The 12,629-nt window shown below is 40.1% G+C and overlaps 1 protein-coding gene across 1 annotated transcript in view; it reads left to right on the top strand.

Annotated features, from left to right (window-relative positions):
- The window catches only part of LOC120030567 (E3 ubiquitin-protein ligase TRIM17-like), a 49,410-nt gene that overhangs the window by 18,788 nt on the left and 17,993 nt on the right, over positions 1–12,629 (top strand). The window contains exon 4 of the mRNA XM_038975985.1: positions 3,827–5,910. The gene's annotated coding sequence lies outside the window, so the exon portion shown is untranslated. The remainder of the gene's footprint in view (positions 1–3,826; positions 5,911–12,629) is intronic.

The following is a 12,629-nucleotide window of genomic DNA, read 5'->3' as shown; positions in this document are numbered from 1 at the left end:
GAGAAGTAAAGCAGTCCAGAATTTGTTTAGCCTAAAACATTTTTTTTTTTGTAATATAATGTCATAAATAGAAATGGCTTTTTTCCAGGCTGACTACATTGCAGAAGCCTGACAGATCTCACAACACCTTGATAGGTGAACATATCAGCTAATATATGATATAGTAATCTGATGCCCAACTGCAGAGTGGATGACTTGGCATGCAACCATTGGTTGAGGCAATGCGACATCTGCAATGTAGTCAGTCTGGAACACAACCAATATGTTATTCCATCAGAAACCTGTTCTTCTGAAAATAGGTTCCCCTCTTTGATCTTCTGTGCGAGATTTCCTCTGTCCCAATGGTCCATCACTACATAGTAACTTTCATAATCTGTAAAAATGCAGAGTTTGCGTGAATGTATTATTGTGGGACTTATTGTTATAGCATACTAGCTTACTTGCAAACATATTGGAGTGGTTTCCCAGACAGACATTAAGCCTAGTCCTGGACTAAAACGCATTAATAAAAAAAAAAAATTAGTCCATGATTATGATTAATCTGTGTCAGACAATGTTAGGGGTGGTTTCTCTATCTAAACTGAAAAGGAAACACGAGTCACCTTGGAAAGAGTTCTTGTGGCTTGAAATATGGGGGTGATTAATCTGCAGGAGAGTTTCAACCTCATCGATTATGTCTCCAGCACTGGAGTTCATGACTGAGGTCTATTAAAGCAAAAGAACACAGTACTAAATCAAAACCAAACACTTTACTTTATAAAGGTTTCTAAATTAATCATAGCTGTGTCTTCCGTCAAATCAAACTGTATTTAAACCTCTAGAGTCTATTGACACATCGGTGCGTCAATCTAAGTAACATAATGAAAACATCCTCATCAAAATCTGTCAATTTAAACTAGAGATATCTGCGTCTCAATCCACCACATCTGCATAAGGTGGCCTTCCGCATCTGTGGTGGAAGGTGCCCGAGCTACAACGGTGTTTGTCAGACCATGAGACATCCCGAAAACTGGTCTTCTCACGAAAACGTTTGTAGCGTCCGAACAGTTTGGCCTACAAAACTAATATGGCCACTCTATGATGAGACTCTCAATAACATGACAGTGGTCTCACATGAATGGAAGTATGGAGTTAGGTTTGTCCCTACCCAGAAAAAGGAGTTAAATATTGTATATGTAAAAAAATATATATAATAATATTATCTATCTGTAAATATATTTCCTGAGCTACTTATATCGCCTACATATAGGACAGGCACTTCTAAACCTTATTCCTGATACATTTGTTGACTCTTTTTTTGACATTTATGAATGTGTTACTAAATGCGTTTCTATGGGCTATTGTAGTAAAGGCCAAATTCAATATTTTATCACATTTTTAATAAAAACATTTTTATACCTATATGTGTCCTAAAATCAAATAGTTAAATGATCCAATCTTAAACCATATACAGTATCATCTTAAACCATAAAGTAACAGTTAGTATCTGGGGTGGCCACCAGCTGCATTAAGTACTGCAGTGCATCCCCTCCTCATGGACTGCACCAGATTTGCCAGTTCTTGCTGTTAGATGTTATCCCTCTCTTCCACCAAGGCACCTGCAATTTCCCGGACATTTCTGGGGGGGATGGACCTAGCCCTCACCCTCCGATCCAAAAGGTCCCAGACATGCTCAATGGGATTGAGATCCGGGCTCTTCGCTGGCCATGGCAGAACACTGACATTCCTGTCTTGCACGGAAATCACACACAGAATGAGCAGTACGGCTGGTGGCATTGTCATGCTGGAGGGTCATGTAAGGATGAGCCTGCAGGAAGGGTATCACATGAGGGGGTAGGATGTCTTCCCTGTAACTCACAGCGTTGAGATTGCCTGCTATGACAACAAGCTCAGTCCGATGATGCTGTGACACACCGCACCAGACCATGACGGACCCTCCACCTCCAAATCGATCCCGCTCCAGAGTACAGGCCTCGGTGTAACGCTCATTCCTTCGACGATAAACGCAAATCCGACCATCACCCCTGGTGAGACAAAACCGCAACTCGTCAGTGAAGAGCACTTTTTGCCAGTCCTGTCTGGTTCAGCGACGGGTTTGTGGGTTTGTGCCCATAGGTGATGTTGTTCCCGTGATGTCTGGTGAGGACCTGCCTTACAACAGGCTACAAGCCCTCAGTCCAGCCTCTCTCAGCCTATTGTGGACAGTCTGAGCACTGATGGAGGGATTGTGCATTCCTAGTGTAACTCGGGCAGCTGTTGTTGCCATCCTGTACCTGTCCCGCAGGTGTGATGTTCGCATGTACCGATCCTGTGCAGGTGTTGTTACACATGGCCTGCCACTGTGAGGACGATCAGCTGTCCATCTTGTCTCCCTGTAGTGCTGTCTTAGGCGTCTCACAGTACGGACATGGCAATTTCTTGCCCTGGCCACATCTCCACATCTCCAGTCCTTATGCCTTCTTGCAGCGTGCCTATGGCACGTTCACGCAGATGAGCAGGGACCCTGGGAATATTTATTTTGGTTTTTTTCAGAGTCAGTAGAAAGGCCTCTTTAGTGTCCTAAGTTTCCATAACTGTGACCTTAATTGCCTACTGTCTGTAAGCTTTTAGTGTCTTAACGACCGTTTCGCAGGTGCATGTTCATTAATTGTTTATCGTTCATTGAACAAGCTTGGGAAACAGTGTTTATACCATTTACAATGAAGATCTGTGAAGTGAATTTTTACAAATTATCTTTGAAAGACAGGTTCCTGAAAAAGGGACGTTTTTTTTGTTGTTGCTGAGTTTGTGTCCTCTGTTCACCATTGTCTTGTTGGTTATCGTTCCCATGTCCATTAGTCCTGCTTTGTTGTTGCGGCTTTCGTCCTGCGTGTATTGTGCTCTTGTTTACGGGTCTTGTCCCGTGTGTGTTATTATGGGTATCGTCCCGTGTACTTATTAGAGGTTTACCCTCGCTCTTTTGTTTGGGTTACATCCCTGTGTTTTTGTATACGTGTTTGTTTTGTGCTTCGTCCCCGTGCCTTTTCATGGCAGGTTGTATTTTGGGTGGAGTCTTAACCCCTATTACATATTCCTGCGCTTGTCGCCAATCATTTATACAACTTGATAAGCTTAGTCTTTTAAGATTTAAAGTTAATTTAAAATTGCAATACACTTTACAGTAAAACAATTCAATGAAACAAGTAAAGTACAAAAAGAGACTCACATGTGGTGGCCTACAGTATGTTGGAATTATGATTTACAGAGCAAAAGTAGACAAGTGCCAAATTCCTTATAAATGATCTATAGTCACATAAATAGCACACCTTATTTAAAAGCGTTACTCTCAAAGAAAACCAAATGGTGCCCACTTACCTCATTCAGTTTGATCTCTTTAATGACAAACTGGTCCCCATCTTTGTCAGTAGCGATGACACCATTCTCTACCTTCCTCAGGATAGTGTATCCTTTCTTCTCAAGGACACTGTGTATTCCCCATCTTTGGATTTGGCTAAATAATTAAAATGTGAAATATGTGTGTTCAGTACAATAATTCAAATTATAAATAACAAGAGGCTCAACAATTATTTTGTAATTGTTAAAAATGTGTCCGTGTTAAAATACATTGTTTTGAAATGCAACTTACAACAAATTGTTCATGCAATGCAAACAGGTTAGCCAATTGACATTCATGAACAACCAGAAATAGGTATACATTTTCTGGTCTATTAAGAAATATAAACTTCTGTTTTTGGTTTTTGAGTCAATTAGACCATGCCAAAGTCAAGATTTGATGAGGGGTATTTCACTCAACTCTGCTGATGAGTACTTGTCTCCTTTCTTACAGGAATAAAAATCATCATGAATAAAGGGACCCCTGACATAATAGGACCCATCTTGTCTGCATTCCACAGTAAGAACCTCATACCAACGGTCAAACGTGGTGTTAGTGTGAAAGTTTGGGGATGCTTTGCCGCCTCAGGACCTGGACAACTTGCTGTAATGGAAGGAACCATGAACTCTGCTCTGTATCAGAGAATTCTACAGGAAAATGTCAGACCATCTGTCTGTGAGCTGAAGCTGAAGTGCAGCTGTGTTATGTAGCAAGACAATGATCCAAAACACACACTCAAGTCTACATGAAAATAGCTAAAAATCAACACATTTAAAGTTCTGGAATGGCCTAGTCAAATTCTAGACCTAATCCCAATTGAGATGTTGAGAAAGGACTTGAAATGAGGAGTTCATGCTTGAAAACCCACAAATGTCGCTGAGTTAAATCAATTCTGCATGGAAGAGTGGGCCAAAATTCCTCTACAGCAACTTGAGAGACTGATCAACAGCTACAAGAAGCGTTTGGTTGGAGTCATTGCAGCTAAAAGGTGGCAATTCGTTTTTTTACACAGGGGTATTGGAAAGTTTGTTTATGAAATATATTATATGTATGTAATTGTGTAATTTGTTCACTCAGGTTCCCTTTATCTAATATTAGGTATGGGTCAAAGTTCTGATAACATTCGATATCAAAATATGCAAAAGTAGAGGAAATTGGAAAGGAGGCAAATAGTTTTTCACAGCACTGTATATGCAAAATCAATGATATCATGTGTGGTGGTGCTTCCTGCTCTGTCCCCATCCTGCACTTGCTAAGAATGTCCAACCTTGTGGTCCACTATAAAAAGACAAATGCACAGAAAGTGGAATCTTCCTGATTCTAACAATGAAATTAAAATGCACTTGTTCTAGCTTGTGCTGAGACTTGTGGTTTATGACAAAACATAATGTTGTTAATATAGTAGTGACTATAAACATTGGTAGAGCTACGGAGAAATGTCCCTTTAATGTCCTTGGTTTCTAAGACCATATCAGATGATCTCTAGAATAGGTTTAGCAACATACTGTTTCTCAGAAATTATAACATCTTTGATAAACATGCCGAAATATCACTCCTGGTAAAGGCCTGTAAACAAGTTGAATTTAATTACCATACAAATCTATCAAAAAGACGTTTGTAACTGCTCAGCCCCAAACAAATTCGCTTGAAAGCAATTATATCCATCCACATACAACAATAAGAGGTGCACTGTACCAATTAATTTAGCACTTTAATGGATTGTAAAACAACAACTGCATATTCCATGATAGAAAGATATAACACAGATCAAAACGTCTGACATTTCTTATAATAGCTGGGATTTAAGCTACTTAAAATAAATATGGAAATGTACTCGTATTGTGCATGAGTATTAGAATACCATGATAGACTTCTAAAAGGGTATGTCGTTTCAGTATTAAGTTACCTGTTTATAATATGAATTTTTATTACAAGGAAAGTTCTTACCAATGAATGTGTTGTCTCTTCTATTTACCTTTTACTTTACATCTGGAAAAAAACAAACATTAAATACTCCTCTTTAAATGTTCTGTCATCCTAAATTTGGACAAGAGGACACACCCCCTATATTTTCCGTTATCGTTTTTGTGACATTATATGCAGGGCTATCTCTATTTTAAAGTAGTCAATTTCCACCACCTACTGTGCAGGATTGTGTATAGTTTAAACAGCAATAAAGCCAAGTCCCTAAACAGTGCTGGAATATTTGTTCAGAAATACAATCAGCGATGGTGTCAAGGTTACTGTCTGTATAAGTGGGTGTTCCCTCTCTCGAGCGACCTCACAGTTCCTTTAATAATCTCTGGCATGCTCACGCGAGAGAGGGAACAGTTGACTCTGGGCTATTTAGCTCGCCCCACCAGGGGCTTTAAGTAGACCAGAGTGGCCCTGCCCGATAAGAACATTTTAGGGAGCCGAGTGTTTTTCTTTCTCTTCTGTGTCTGATATAATACGTTGCCTGATCCCTCCTGCTGACCTGGATGGACTTTACGGATTCCTCCTGGGATGGCAGGTAACCTAGCGGTTAAGAGTGTCAGGTCTGTGAATATCATTAAATGTGAAGACTTATTTTATCAAATCAATTATCTGTGTAATTATTATTACGTGATTAAACTAATCATGTAAACTTTAATTAACTAGGAAGTCGGGGCACCACGATTTTTTTAAAATAAAGTCTCTATTTCACAAATTGACTCTTCAGATATTTTCATATCTTATCAGTCTTCTATAAATTATTTTAATTGTTATCTGATTAGTTTCCTTCCAAACGTCGTACAATTCTTGGTAATCTGCACGAACCATAGTTTTCATAACGAATCAGTAATATACAAAATTGGCTTAATTATTCATTTTCTAACTAACTAACAATCACAGAAATACATCACAAACAAACAGTAGATATTGGTTAGTAACAATGATAGAAAGTCCCTAGTGGGCTAAGCAGATATGACGGCTTGGTCGGCAACGTAAAGGGGTGAGGACTGAGAAAGAGCTGGAAAGACAGAAGTGATTCACTACACAGTCTATAATTATATTCATTGAAATGCTAATCCTTTGCACATGAACGGCCGCTCATTCGAGAATAATTGCAGTTCATTTATTTATGACTATATGTCGTTATGTCTTCTCTGTTGGAAACACTGGATCGTCCTGTAAATTTCATCAGTCTCTGTTTAACTTTCCCAGAAGTCACAATGTCTTTCGTGGTTGTAGGTGGTTAGAATGGACACTTCAGAGTACCATTCGGAAATTATCTCATAGGTAGATGCTTCGGCGGTTGTCGGTATTCTCATTGTAGATTTACATAATTTCTAGGTGCAGACTAGTAGTTTTACGTCTAAGATTTGCTCTTATTCTGTGATGATCGATAGTCGCAGAGTTGAACCATTTCCTTCCGTGTAAGCCAATGCCACACCCCTGTGAGACCCTCTTACAGGAGCAATAAAGGTTAATGCCCTTGGTTTCTAAGACCATATCAGAAGATCTCTAGGTCAGGTTAAGCAACATACTGTTTCTCAGAAATGACACCATCTTTGATAAACATGAGGAAATATCTCTCCTGGTAAATGCCTGTAAACATTTAGAATATAATTACCATACAAATCTATCAATATGCTGTTTAGAACTGCTCAGCCACAAACACATTCGTTTTAAAGCAATTATATCCATCCACATACAACAATAAGAGGTGCACTGGACCAATGAACATTGCAATTTGATGGATTGTAAAACAACAACAACCTCATATTCCATGATAGGAAGATATACCAAAGAAAAAAAACACCTGACATTTCTTATAATGGCTGGGATTTAAGCTACTTTTCCCCACAAGTACAAAGGAAGACATTTTATTTATTTTTTTAGGAAATAACTCATTCTGCATGAGTATCAGAATACCTTAATAGACTTCTAAAATGGTATGTTCTTTCTGGATCGTCCTGTCGATGGTATGAACTTCTATTTCAAGTAATGTTCTTACCTTTGAATGTGTTGTCTCTTATCTGCTTTCACTTTACATCCGGTTAAAAATATAAAATACTCCTCTTTCAAAATGTATGTCCTCCTAGAGTTGAACAAGAGGACAACGCCCTGTATTTTCCGTTATTGTTTTTGTGAGAGTATGGGCAGTACCATTGAGGGCAAGCTCCATATTAAATTAGTACATTTTTTCTTCAAACTTATTGGTGCATACCACCACCTACTGTGCAGGATTGTGTATAGTATAAACAGGCAAAAAGCCAAGCACCTAAACAGAGCTGAGATATTTGCTCAGAAATATAATCAAAGATGGTGGATAAATAAGATACTCAGTCCGTTTTCCATTGAAAACATTTTCAAGGTTCCTGTCTGTAAGTGGGTGTTCCATCTCTTATATGAGCATGCTTTTCCCGAGCGAGCTCACTGTTCCTCCATAATATATAGCATGCTCATGAGAGAGAGAGAACAGTTGACTCTGGGCTACTTAGTGTCCCCTCCCTGCTCGCCTCAACGGGGAAAATAAGTAGACCTGAGTGGCCCTGCCCAATTAGAATTTTTTGGGGGAAACAAGTGTTTTGCTTTCTCTTCTGGTATAATGCGTTGGCTGATCCATCCTGCTGATCTGGATGGAATTCTATGATTCCTCCTGGGGGTGGCAGGTAGCCTAGCGTTTAAGAATGTTGGACTAGTCATCAAAAGGTTGTTGGTTCAAATCTCCGATATGACTAGGTGAAAAATCTGTCAATGTGCCCTTGAGCAAGGCAGCCACCAGCCGCTGGGGCCCAAGTCCAGCCCAGATGACTACTTAGAAACAATGGAAGCCATTATTGACACTGGACATGATAAAACAGACTAAGGTACACTATATACAGTTGAAGTCAGAAGTTTACATGCACTTAGGTTGGAATCATTAACTCGTTTTTCAACCACTCCACAAATTTCTTGTTAACAAACTATAGTTTTGGCAAGTAAGTTAGGACATTAAATGTGTGCATGACACAAGTAATTTTTCCAACAATTGTTTACAGACAGATTATTTCACTTATACTTCACTGTATCACAATTCCAGTGGGTCAGAAGTTTAGAGCCAAAAATTAGAATAGTCACAATGATTCACACCCACCTGCATATTGTTGCATCTGTTTCAGCTCTGAGGAAGAAAACATTGATTCTTATCCAATTTCAAAAATAGAATTTAAAGACTGCCAACCCACACATTAAAATACTTGGTAAGACTTTAAAATAGTTTTTCATAAATAAGTCTTTATAAATGATTATAAATGCTTACTTTCAGCTGATAACTCTCTCACTTCCTTCATGAGATAATCCTATATCGCATATATTCCCCTTTCCACCAAGCCCAGATACAGGTCTTTGTGTACAAGGATGTTGATCCAGCTCTTGCCTTGTGGAAAAAATTATGTTTTTTTTCATGATATGCTTGATGTGTACAATACATATTGTAAAAACATATATTTTCACAGACTCACAAACAACTTCTAAGACCGGTGGGATATACATATCCAAAACGATGCTTAGAACAAAGTGGCTTTTGGTTTTGTACCTGTATGAGGTAGACGTGGTCCTCGGTGTGTGACAGCTGCTCCAAAGCACCGCTTCTCTTCTGTAGATCAGTGATTTCCTCCTCCAGCTCTTTGGCGAGCCCTTCAGCCTGTGTCTCTGCTGCTTTCTGCTTCTCCTCAATCACATCATAGAGCTCAGTATGGATCTTGTAAATTGACTTTATTAAAGCACTGGATATCTGGGTACTGTCCACTAACTTTTTATTATCACTCGTCTGGTAAGAAAAATACAACAAAAATAACAGATCAAAAATAAGTTAAAGAACAATTAGGTGAATATACTTTGATTATATAGGGGCAAGAAATGAAACCTCATGAATAATGTATCAGCAAGATATGAGTATATTAAAGTGGAGCCCACATAGATGAGAACGATACAAGTCAGGATGCTTATGTGAGAACTCACTCTGCTGAGCTCCACTGATTGTTTGATCTCCTTCACCTTCTTCTCTCTGTCCTGGAGCATCTGCTGAACATTTGCCTCAGTGTGCTTGACCTGGGCCTGGGGAAACAACCGTAAACAAAATTGTTACTAATCAATGGTTGACAAATTCCCAGGTTTTCCAGATATCCTCCCCAATTCACAGGTTTTCTAGAAATCCTGATTGGATGACTCCTGGAATCAGGAGGAAATCCGGGAGTTCTGCAACTTGGATATCCGGATAACCTATGCATTTTGGGGTAAAGTTACTGGAATTTTCTAACCGTATTCATGCCCCTTATTTGCTGATTCATTTTCGTCTGCTATGTACAGTTTTTTTTTTTTTATATAATTTTTGATTTTGTGCTGTGGATCTTGTGGAGAAAACGTACCATCTTCAGTTCAGACTCTTTTTCAACAGTTAAAATGAAGTGATTTTTGTGGTCCGCCTCAGCACAGATCTGGCACAGACACGTCTGGTCGTTCTGACAGAATATGTCCCGGAGCCTCTCGTGCTTCTTGCACATCCTGTCCTCCAGGTTCTTCACAGGGTCCACTAGCGTGTGCTCTTCAGGGTTGCCACTATGGTAAGGCTCCAGGTGAATCTGCTGATACTTTGAACTCGTGCTGACGTCACGCACTAGCACCTCCTGTGGCGCAGTGCACGCTGGTGTACGGTGTTTCCTCCGACACCTTGCTGCGGCTGGCTTCCGGGTTGGATGTGCATTGTGTCAAGAAGCAGTGCGGCTAGGTTGGGTTGTGTTTCGGAGGACGCGTGGCTCTCGCTCTTTGCCTCTCCCGAGTCCGTATGGGAGTTGCAGCGATGAGACAAGACTGTAACTACTACCAATTGGATACCACGAAATTGAATACTTTCCGAATGCACTGTACAAACAATACGTAGATAAAGTAGTTAAATGTAGATAAATGTTGATGTGCAGTTACATTTTCAAACACTGAATTGCTACTGTAATTTAGTGCTACTAGATACAATTATGTATCGTAAAAATGTTTTTATGCAATGTGGTGGTCATGAATTCCCTAAAGGCTATGAAGTAGGTGCTATGAAGAGGGAGCCTTAGTATCACAGCACACGTGTTTTTCTTCTGCTGCCCAGCGAGACGCCCTTGCGCTGTGTGGAGGAATTCGATGGTCGGGGTGTCCTCAAACCCAAGGGGTGGCACCACCGTTGCCCCAGTAGCAAACTCCAACACCATCGCCACTGTTAGAGGAGGACATTCTCCATCTGAGGAGTACAGTGTGGCTCAGTTGGTAGAGCATGGCGCTTGCAACGCCAGGGTTGTGGGTTCAATTCCCACGGGGGGACCAGGGTTCAATTCCCACGGGGGGACCAGGATGAATATGTATGAACTTTCCAATTTGTAAGTCGCTCTGGATAAGAGCGTCTGCTAAATGACTTAAATGTAAATGTAAATGTACACAGTAAAACATTTAAAATACAATTTTAAATCCCAAAATTGAATAATATGCAGTTACTGATAAACTTGAACAATTTACTATTTTACCTTGCACCTCAGCCAGCCAGCTGAACCAGTGGCAGATGGTGTCATTCTACAAACACCGCCGGTTGCCGCCAGGTTTGGAATAGGTTACTTTAAACAGGTCCCTGGCAGTGGGAGGCTTTATGGAGTCCACAAAAAGTGCCCGGAAGCTGTCCGGGTGGTTCCCCAATGCTTCGAGCAGCCCAAGAGAGTTGAGACGATATTTGAACCTGTTATGGTTTAGAGACAGTATGTATATTTAAAATAAGTGTTAAGGACAATATAGTGATTAAAAATACTTATGTTAAAGGAGGTAATGACAAGTACTTCACAGATTTATGACAGAGTTGACTTACTGCTCCAAGGCCACCTGCATGCTCCCTTGGACAAATTGTTGAGCCACCAATTCAACCACACCATCTCTGTCCTCCATTGTCTTGACAACAATCCTTTTTTTGTAGGGGAATGAGCCTCCTGTCTGTCTTAAAGGCCTCTACATTTGGATTCATCTGGGGGAATGCTTCCCCCAAAACCTTCAAGAAGCTGCTCTCCTCCTGACCATAGGTCACTTTGATCTGCCTCACAGGATACTCTAAAGATACTGAGATATGGAAACATGATTTAAATCTAATAAAAAGTATCCTAATATAAAACAGGGAAATAGTCCATGATCTTTAAATCAGTAAAATAACTACAATAAGTCTATGTTCACAAGATAGATTCACACCTAGCTTACTTACAATTCAATTCATTTACTTACAATTCATTTACTACATGGATATAGGGAAGATGTACCTATCCTGTTCAGCTGCCGGATGGTAGGGTCAGCGATCAGGCAAACCCCCATAGTTATCAACATTCTTCTCCCGGTTTGCTGCCTTTGGACTCCAGCATTATTCCGTCTCCTGAACGATTGAAATCTGACATGTGAGAACGTTATAAAAATTACAATAATGACACTCAGCATAATCGACGCCGCCCATACTCGCACACCCCACGGTAGCTGTTGCAATCATTAGCAAGCTAACGTTACTAGGTAGTTGTGCCGGTTAATGTTGACTTTTGCCAGGTATTACCTAACCTACCAGAATTAATCCTACCTTTGAACCACCCAATCCTCCCTCGGGTGATGGTAAAGGTGGTTGCACTTGGCTGGCAAAACTTAAAAAGCGGTCTCATGTTTTCAAGGTTCGACATGACTCAGTCGTTTGTTGGTGATGATGAATGAGAAGTTTTTCATATAGTGATTGGTCAACATTTGCATATAGTTTACATATTGTTATTTGAAGCGTAAAATGTGTTATTTGATGTGTCAAAGTGTTATTTGACGTGTATCTTTTTGACACGCAAAGACCCAAACAGTGTTCCATATTTGCCTGACTTCGTGCACTGCTTGTTCATGTGATGCATTCATGCTCCCTCCCGAAATAGTTTTCATCTGAACCCGTGTTAGCTCGTGAGATCTGGCTATGTCGAAAGCTTTGTCCAGCGTTAGCTCAGACCCAGCATTCAAAAGTTTCTCACTCGTGGTGAGTGTATTCCAAATACAATACGGTCCCTGACCATCTCATCCTTGTTTGCATAATCAGTCTTTCACAAGCAGACGCAGCTCAGTCACAAAATGTTCAAACGATTTGCTAGCTCCCTGTACTTTCTCATGGAATTTGTACCAAGCAAAAATCGTATTGGTCTTCGGAACAACATATGCTTCAAAACGATCATAGTATGTTTTCAGTACCTTTGCTTCAGCCTCGATAAGTGTCCATGCGTTG

This window comes from Salvelinus namaycush, chromosome 36 (assembly GCF_016432855.1).
Source record: "Salvelinus namaycush isolate Seneca chromosome 36, SaNama_1.0, whole genome shotgun sequence".
Classification (NCBI taxonomy): Eukaryota; Metazoa; Chordata; class Actinopteri; order Salmoniformes; family Salmonidae; genus Salvelinus; species Salvelinus namaycush.
Note: the sequence above shows the minus strand (reverse complement) of the source record. Positions and strands in the feature narration are given on the sequence as shown.